Source organism: Osmia bicornis, chromosome 6 (assembly GCF_907164935.1).
Source record: "Osmia bicornis bicornis chromosome 6, iOsmBic2.1, whole genome shotgun sequence".
In the NCBI taxonomy this organism is placed as follows: Eukaryota; Metazoa; Arthropoda; class Insecta; order Hymenoptera; family Megachilidae; genus Osmia; species Osmia bicornis.
In genome coordinates, this window is record NC_060221.1 from 8,013,307 (window position 1) to 8,023,234 (window position 9,928).

The following is a 9,928-nucleotide window of genomic DNA, read 5'->3' on the forward strand; positions in this document are numbered from 1 at the left end:
TCTGCGGGAACCCTTGCAGAGACACGCCTACGGGACCAGGCGAGACATGCTCGCTGCTAGAGGTGATTGATAACGAGATCTCGCGCGATAACGCGCTTTTCAAACGTGATAACTTGCAGAAGACTGCGTTGCAAGGGATGGTGGATGAGTCTGGATAGGAGTGGTATACGGAGGGGGTGGTTTCGCGGGGTGATATCGACGAGCGTAGAATACAGATTTAAGGGAGATTATTTTGAGCAAGGTGTTCGGAAAGCTTGGAACCAGACAGAATTTCTATAGAATGTTCACAGGTGAAAAATTCAACAATTTTTCCGACAAAATTGCAATTGGACAACGGTCGGTTTTCCTTCGATGCAGATTATAAAATATCTTTGCGGAGAAGAGCGAACTCGTTCGAGCGGTATATTTACGATGCCCTGAAGCAACGAAATGCAAGAATCCAGCCTGAATTATCGCGGACGTTTCAATTATCATTCCTCCGCGAAACGTCCTCGTCGTCCGAGCGGAGTCCAGATACCTGCTGCGAGATGTTGACCGGAATCCTGCGGAACTTCTACATCGGCGATGATTTGCACGTAGCCGAGAGGAACGATCAACGAATAATCCGCAGTTTCTCCGGAACACGGGAATCCAATTAACGGTTCGAGCGGTGAGGATCATTAAAAGCACGTAAAGGCCTCCTTCGATCACCGACTAACGAGACGTCGTTGGTAAATCTGGCAGCCGTCAGAAACGTACGGGTCACCTCGGCACCTCCGTCGTTCTACTTCGTTTCACAAAAGTCGTCGAAAAGAAAGTTTCAGCCACCCTTGGCTGGCACATTCCCTTCCGAGCCCTCGAAAGGCACCCTGAAAACGCTTGCAGCCGCGTCGCCAAGAATCATAGCCGACGCGTCTGCCGACGACAGGATAAAGAGCCGCTCCTACACGCACTTACGTCACGTCCTTCGATTCCCTCCTCTTTTCCGCGCGACGGGCATCCGGCGCGAGACCGCTCGCCGTTATCGAGCAGAAGGTTGTGCGAACAGATAAGGCACGTCGGACGCTGTGCGCGCCCACCGGCATAAATTGTTTCGAGGGCACTCCGCTCGATCTCGCGAGCGATTCGCGAGCCACCGGAACGGAAAGCCACCATCTGGCTCCACTGTCTGCGCGCGTTACATGTGCGACACACGCACGGAATGGCGGTGAAGCAACGAGGGATGGGAGCTTCGAAGTTGAAGAGCAGAGAGGCTCGAATCGTGCAATCGCGGGGCGGGTTTGTTGATCTTTTGTGCCTGCATTGTCTTTCGCGGAGGGCTTTTATGGCTGTGTTTCGAGAGGACTCGGTGAGGGTAAGGTTCTGAGGTTCCGATTGTAGAAATAAACTCGTTTGAAGAAGAAGAGACTGATTTTGATGTAGCGTTGGAAGTAGATGAAGAGGCAAAAAGATTTTTTGATCATCCGATGATAAAATATTATAAATTCACTTTCGAATTACAAGTTCACAAATCGCATCATCTACGAAGGCGACAGTTCTTCCACCCCTTTCGTCGTCGTCACAAAACAAATGTCTTCTTTTCCTTTCTTCGATTCTATTTTCTTCCAATGTTTCTCCAATTGAACACACGCTTCGAAAAAGAATCATGTCCTCGTTGCACGTTCTTTTCCCGTGAAAGAGAGCTCGAATAACACCAACCCTTTACATAGGGGATGGTTTATTCCTGCTCGAACGACGAAGAGACGGCTGTTGACGGTTTCGACAGCTCAGAGTGCGATGGAAATCGAACGAGATGTCGATTCGGATAAAGTTTGGAATTTTATTCGGTTTTCATCGGCGTGGGCAACACTGGAAAAAAACACGGGGGTGGAGAGATGGACAAGGGTAGCGAGGGCGGGTTCGTTAGCCGATGTAATTTCAAACTTGCTGACTGGCCACGGGTATGAATGGATCCGCGGGTCGAGGGGAGAATCGGCTCGCGAAAAAGCCCTCGTTGGTTATTGCCACTCTTCGTTTTCGCGTCTATAGCACGTCGACGGATCAGAGAGAGCCGATTGACCGCGCCAGATTTTTCTTCTCCGATCGTGCAACTCTATTTCGACCCCACGATACGAGAAAATCGTTCCTCGTCCCTTTGAGGGACCTCCTTTCGGAAAAGTTTCCCTCTTTTAGCGCGGCCGTTCAATGCGGCGGAGATTTTCGCCGATTCGATGCGATGGAAAGGTCGGTGTAACGCGATTTGAATGAAAGACGATCAGCGTTCTTTAAGAAAGTTTGAAAGAAACGACGCGGATGATGGAATCCCTCTTTCTTCTTTTCTTTTTTAACGTTTCCGTCGGTGAATTGAATGCGATTCTGTGGCTGGTTCGAGCTGAATAATTGGTCTCGACCGAGAAGGATTTATATTAAGATGTCTTCGAAATAAATGAAAGTTAGTGTTATCAATTATTTTTCACAAATAGAGCAGATAACTCTGGGTACCCTACTAAACATCGAATTTTATTTCTACTCAAACCGATCGTTAACGATACCTTCCTGTTTCTCGCGCGTGTTTCAACCATCGCGTCGTTAAGAAAATGTCCATCGTTTCGCCGCATGGTACGATATTTAATCCGTGTAATCAGCAGGTCGACTGTCCTAGAAGCTACACGGCTAACGTTAGAATTAATTCGGCCGGCAAATTTAATTATCGGCCTAGCTGGCAGGTGTTAGAGAACCAGTTGTCAGAGACAATTTACCGCATATTGGGTGTTCCGTGTGGTTTCCGAGAGCTGGACTGTTTGTCGCCCACGCCTATAGCCGGTACTCTAAACGCGAACCGGCTGGCTCTGTAACAAGCACGATGCTCTATAGTTCTAGCTTATCGATCGACCGACTCTCCATGCGAGGATCTCAGAGCCTAATCTCGCCGTTGATCGCGATCGGGCTTAAACGCGAGCTTGCAAGGCTTTACGGTCGATCGTAAACTTCCGAGCTTCGAGTCCACCTCTTCGCTGACTTATCGATCGCGTAAAAACTAATGTAAGTGATTCCTTCTGGACGACTAGAACGACGTACAGCACGATTTCGTTCTTTGTATTGAAAGAAATAGCCTGTCGAATGTGTCGAAGATGATTCATCAAAGAAAAGTTGGCTAATGAAACATTGATGGAAAGAACGCGAATCGTTAAATTAAATAAAAATTGACAGAGAACGAGTGACCTAGATCTACGATGGATAGATTTTTAAACAAAAAAGTTTCATATATTGGAAAATAATAAATTTTAATGAAAATCTTTAAGACAGGTAGAACTCGTTAGCTTGATTAAATTTCCGCCAAAATAAGTTCCATCGACTTTCCTCAATTTTCTTTAATTCTTCGTTCACGGAAATCTAGTGATCGCGAGGTGAATCATGGGATTCAACTCGCGTTTTCAACTTCGAAGCGGAAAAGCGTGCAGAGAGAGAATCTACCCTCTGCCATTATTTCGTCGTGAACGTAGGAAGGCCCTCCCTAACGAAATCTCGCTAACAACTTGCGTCTAAAATAAGCTGCCAGTCCGACACGGCCGGCAGACGGAGAAATTCTAGCGAAAAAAATAATAGGGCGCCAAGGGTGTCTACGGAAAAAGGGGTTGGCGTGTCCGCGGCGCGTTAAAGGCTGTCGTTACTCATAATTAGCGGCGAATTGGCGAGGCTTTTACACGGATGAAGGCTTCACGAAACGACGGATTCGTGACGGCCTGCTGTTACAATGAATGGTCGAACAGGCCTGGTATTACGGCGAGTTTCGAAGCTGCGTCGAGCGTGCAAGGTTTCGAACACAGGGTTAAAAAAAAAAGTAGAGGAAGGTCCACGCTTTGCTCCACGAACGAAAGCAACGCGAACGAAATTGTTTCTCTGCAACGTGACCGTGTCTTTCCGTCTACCTTCGAACAGTCGATGATTGTATTGTAAAACCAGCTTGGTCATTAATATTAAACGCGCGACCGCGAGATGATGCTTTTGCATGTCTTTCATTTCTACAGACTCTTTCATTATCCTCGTGTTTCTTTGAACGAATGAACTCTCAAAATTTCGGGAAGGTCCAATGAATATTTGATGATGTCAATTTTATGTAGGTCTTATAATGAACCACTTATCACATTGAAAAATTTGAAATTACACCATGAAGATTCTTAAAATAAATCAGAGGACTAAAATATGTTTGAAGTAGAATAGGATATTAGTTAGAAGGTTTTTAAGAAGCATCAAAAGTAACATAAGGGATGAAGAACCTTAGGATGAAGAAGGGTAGCAAAAGTGTGTAAAAAGGAGGAGAAATAGAAAAAGGTGCGAAAGGTAACAGAAGGCATTGAAAGATACTGGATCCATCGACAAATACTGAAAGATACCTTGAGGAAAGCCGGCGCAGCGGCATCGGAGGCATTCGTGTCGCAAAGGGTATCGGTAACAACCCCTCGTTAAATGAAAGATCCCCGCGAAAGAAGTTGCACAGCCAGGGAGTAATAACTTTCCCGTGTCGCCGTTATCATTTTGCTCCGTTCTTGTACGCCGCTTTGCCATACAAATGCAATGTAAATGAATGCAAATTAATCGTTGCAGATCTAGCAACGTTCCTCTTCCTTGGAAAAATTTTCTTTCGGAATCGCGAACCGGTTGTTTCTCGTCGCGAACCACCGCGTTCCATTTTCTCCATTCTTTTCCCTCGTTCTTGCCCGTAGAAATCCACCCGCAAATAAACGAGTCACGCCCAGCCATTTGCGAGAGGAACGAGAACAGGAACAGCGTGTTGTAGTATTCATTAAAAGCCGAGGAACAAATGAAGACGGTAAATTGGACTTGCCGCTGGTGGTAGAGAAAAAAGAAGAAAAGAGACAGGAAAAAGAAACCAGTCCTTTACGATTTTTAATTCAACGGAATACGCTGTTTAGTTTAACCCTTTCGTTGGCAGAGGTGACTATAGTCAGGCAAAGTCAGACACTCGTTGCATACTAAAGATGGCTATAGTTACCTTCCGCAGAAGGCTTCTTGTTTTCTAAAGATGACTATGATTCAATGACAGTACTAAATATATCATCGTTAGAGATGTTAATGACGATGGCGTTCGCGACCTACTACCGACGCGACCGCGACGTCTCAAGTAATTAGTGAAAGAGGTGGGAAGATCCTGCAGATGGGATGCAGTAGATCTGGTTACAGGTACCGAACGTAATAATTCAGAGCGTTATCAGGGTGTTTTGGGGACAGAATTTTGACAAAGGTTAGCCAGGGAAACAAAGAGAACGATTTCTAAAGGCGCTTCGTTACCTCGACAACGACGTCAACCACCGTCGACGTGCGGCGAAAAGCCGTAACAAAGGAAGCCGACATCCACAAAGAGGAATATTATTCCTGCCGGGCGTAATCCTACGGGAGAGAGTGCGAATATTTATTACACGGACCATGCTTAAAACGGCCGGCTAAAGTGAAAACAATGGCGGATTTTCTGCAAACTGACTGGACGGCCGCGAGTACACGCGGACTAGCCTGATTTAGGGCGGGTTTCTCTCCTTCCTCCTTCCTCCGGCTCGTTCCACCGTGTATTGTCTTTCGCCTGGAAAAAGTTTTCCACGTGGCTGGAAACGTCGACGCCGGCGTCGTGAACTGTTGCGTTGTAAAAATGAGAGAACCGGGACAAGGACGGGATTAATAGCCGGCTGACTTTTTAATTCGCCTCGCAACTTGGTCGATTAATAACGCCTGTCGTTTCTCGTGTACCTCACTGCTCTTATTACATTACGTTTCGCGAGAAATAATCGAACCATCGCGATTTATTATTGACAAATTGGTTGATCCTCGTTGAAAATTGTCCAGGGAATAATTTATTTCTCGTATGCTCAGGCACGAAAAATCAATGAAAGAGGAAGTCGAGCGACGCGTCGAACGATCCACCTGGAAGGAAATTTGTTTCCCGAAGGAAAACGGCACGCGAAGAAGTCGTTGTTGGTCTTTTGTAGTCTGGAACGAGCTTTCGATTCCTCCGGTAACACGGCCAACGCGCGGAACGGGTGTTCCGTGACGGTCTACGTCGCTTTCTCTCCTCTTTTGCTCTTGTTTTAAAATATTTGGGCTTTATGAACGCGGCCGCGGGGTGCATAAATTATACGACGTTGTTCCGAACGACGTAGACGCAAAGAAGAGGAGCCTGCAGGAATATAATGTCCCGCCGGCTTTTTCCCCTTCGGGCGGAAAACGCCGTCGATAAAGCACACAAATTGCGCCACGGTCAGAGGAGCCAGGGGAAAGAGAACTTGTCCGATGAGTTCCCACGTCGCATCGAATATTCCTTGAATACGTTTCTGGCCGAGACCGACGTTGTAAAATGTCTCTCTTTTCCCTTTGACCATCTTTCTCTCCCGCGGAGAACAACCTACGCAAACGGTTTCGCGTTAAATTACACCAACTTCTGCTTGCTAATTCTTATTGAATTTATGCTGTAATTACCATTCCCCAAGGACGTTGATGGTTATCTGTTTATACTGTTCGTTTGCGAAACCGTTGCTTTATTAAAATTATTGAACTTCCAAGAAAAAAAAATAATTTGCTCTTGATGAAATTAAAATTTTTTCTTAATCTTTTTCAAAGAAGAAGCAGCTTTACAGAAGAGAACCACCGTTTCAAAGAATATTTTAAGAATCAAATACGATAACAGACTAACGTCATTCGATATCGCTTTATTCGCAGTCGTGTCGGCTGTTTAGAGTGCATTAAACGGAAAGCGTTCTACAGTCATTGCGTTTCGCGAGAACGTTCGCGAAGAGCATTCTAGGCGATTGCGAGCAATAAACAAGCACAACAATCGTCGATATTAAAGGTGGATATTGAAAACGCGAGATGGGGACGAGGAGAGGAAATCGTTGGGAAACGTCAGCCCTGCACCTCCTCCCTTCATACGTGAAAACGACTGAAACACATTTATCTTCGTTTCAGGTGAATCGAGTGCGAATAAGCGAGCGCCGATAACCCTGCTGCACCTGGGACGTCGATCGACTTATTCCCGACAAATCGGCAGCAATGGCGTCCGAGTTCTCGTTTGATCGAACGGAACCATTCGCGAAATCTTCCCTCGGGGCTTCAACTTTCCCTTCGATCCCGTCCTTCGCTAGTGAAAATGTTCGAATTTTCCTCCTGTCCTCTGCATTTTCCATCGATCTGCAGCTGCGATCGTTTGTTGATCGTAAAAGTGAAACGTGTATCTATGTTGAGTGGCAAATTGTAAAAAAAAATTTATTTTAAAAGCGGTGGTTTATAAAAATTTATTCACCGTCGAGAGAAAAGCGGCTGCATTGAAAAGTAAAACGATAAGTTTCAAGCGTCATATTTCTTTTCCATTCATTAAAATACCTCGATTTTTGCAGAAATTATTAAATCCTAAATTGTTCGCTCTGGCTGGTGCAATAACGTGCTTAGCAGAATGTCGTTGTTTAAACAAATCTTCGTTTATGAATCACTTTGTGACCAGCGTAGACCGTTTGCAAACGTCAACATTATTCACCGTTAATTTCAACGCAGCAATCGCTTTGGCCGTCTTTGAAGCGGAGCGTTCAGTACACGCGTTCCGAGCGGGCCGAGGCGCATTTTTCTACCTTTGTTTACGGTTGCCGGGCCGGCCGCGGGATACTTAGGATGTTTAAAGGAACAATTAAACGAGGTTAAAACAGTTCGCGTCCCCGTACCTCCTATCTCGCTTAATTGCCGCGTCTTTTTTCCGCGGTCCATCCCCCTTTCCATCGTGGAGTAGAGGCATTCTTTGAAGGCTGTGCCCAGAATTCGGCTCGTTTTATTTGAGAAGCGTAGCCGACCTCGTCGTCGGGTCCTTCTGTCAGGCTCGTTCCACAGGGCTGCCAGCTCATGCCGCAGACACGGTTATGTCTCGGCAGATATTTTAATTGTCGTCTCAAAGCAACGTTCGCCCTGACGCGAGAATTCTTCGTCAACCGCGTGAAATATGAGGGAACTTGACGACTCGCTAATAACCTTCCTCTCTTCGCGCTGCCGCTCCTTCGCTCGAATTTAAAGTTCGCCGACCTTAATTTTTTAAGCGCGCCTCTTGCGTTTTCACGCCTTTCACCGCCTCACGGTTCTCTCGAGCGTTTTGCAACAACGCCGAGCAAGTCGCTCGTGAAAGGCCCGCACTTTTATTTTTCCGCCCTGATAGAGGCGCCAACGTTACATTCGTTCCGCGGTTTTTGTTCCGTGTACAATACCAGCTCTGTTCAAAGGGTACCCGACCTTAGGCCAGGAAAAACGAAATAGTGTACCTTCTGGATTCTAATTCGAATTTTCCTGTTGGCTTCGCGCTCCGAATCTCGTCACAGAGATTCTTCCATTATTACCAGTCCAAAAGATTCAAAGTAATACCACTGATTGTGGTCCAGAATTCGAGGATGAATAGAAAGCACAAAGGACTCAAAGGCACTTCTCGAAGTTCTACAATGCCCATAGTTCTACATTCGACCGAAACTTTCTGAATAACTATAATACGATTCAATCACGGTCATCCGATTCTACTTCGTTAGGCGAGGGAAACTGGCGAACAGTGGCCAACAGAGATTCTAGAGTAACGACAATCGCAAGCCGACTGAAATTTCATTTCTCGACGGCCACGCTTTGATTTCCAAGGCTCAGGTGCGTCCTCGCGAAGAAACGGATCGCGAAGACTCGGAAATTTATAGGAAAGCTTCCGTCCCTCGAAAGGGGCGACGAATCTCGTCGAAGAACGCCCTTCGTTATTAACACGTTCCCGTTTGGCCGACTTAAATCACCCGAAACTTTTGCAGGGATCCCTTGGATTAAATTGGATCCACGGTTCCATCCGGAATTCCGAAAAGAAACTAAAGGTGAGAAGTTTGAAAGGTGAAGACAGGCTCGAACAGCGAATAACAATGAAGTTGAATTTAGAAGCTCTCTCGATGCTTCTCGTTTCGTCTGCATCCCTTGCGGAGAGAGAGAGGTAATAAATACTTCGGGGAGTCTCGAAATTCAAGGAGCAACGTTCAGCCGCATTCAACGCTTCTCGTTCAGATTAATTGGCCGGTCTAAATTAACGTAATCACCTTTCGCGGTCGTTTGAAGGCGCTGAGAGACTCGTAATCCTGGCTGGTTCGATTCAAAGCCGGAGTTATGAAACGGTGTGCAGCCACGTCGGTGAAAAATAATTCGCACTCGCCGTCGGCGAAGGGCAAGTTTAGAACACTTGCAGCCATTTGTTCGCGCCACTGGCTTAGAGAAGGAGTTACTTTAATATCGCGAATAGCAGCCACTTCGTATGCGCACCGCCTCCTCGTACGTTCTACTCTTATTCCATCCCCCCTCCTGCTGCTGCTTTTTCCTTTTCCACCTTATCCACGCTTATCTCGGCCCTTGCTCGCCGAAATAGCGAGCGTTCGTAATCCCCGAACGGACAGGGTCGCTCGACGGGGTGCTTCCGCGAGTCGCGGATCGTAATTTCGCCTGGCGAGACCGATCCTCCAAGGATAATGGAAACTTCTCCTTCCTACGGAGACGTTCGAAAGCTTTCGAGAACCGAGAGAAAGAGAGAGGCGATGAATTGCGAACGATTATTGAATGATAGGAAATATGGAATGGGGAAGATTGAACAAGGAGACCAAGTTTCGATGGAGATTGAATTTTAGAGAGTTATAGACCGTTGGTGTTTGAGTTTCTTGAAATTACTTTCATTGTGAATCATTCGACCGAGTGTGAAAGGGTTCTATAGAAAATTCTCATTGAAATATCGACGAGACGTATGTCTTTCCAGTAGATGCAACTCATTCTGCAAATAATGACAAATGCAGGCGTATCGAAGCAGAATGATTCACGTATCATCGAAAAGATATAATACACCTTTACTTTCACTTATCACACTTCGATCCGAGTGAGATTGTTATAAATACCGTGTTGCAATAGCGTAAACTGCGAATATTAC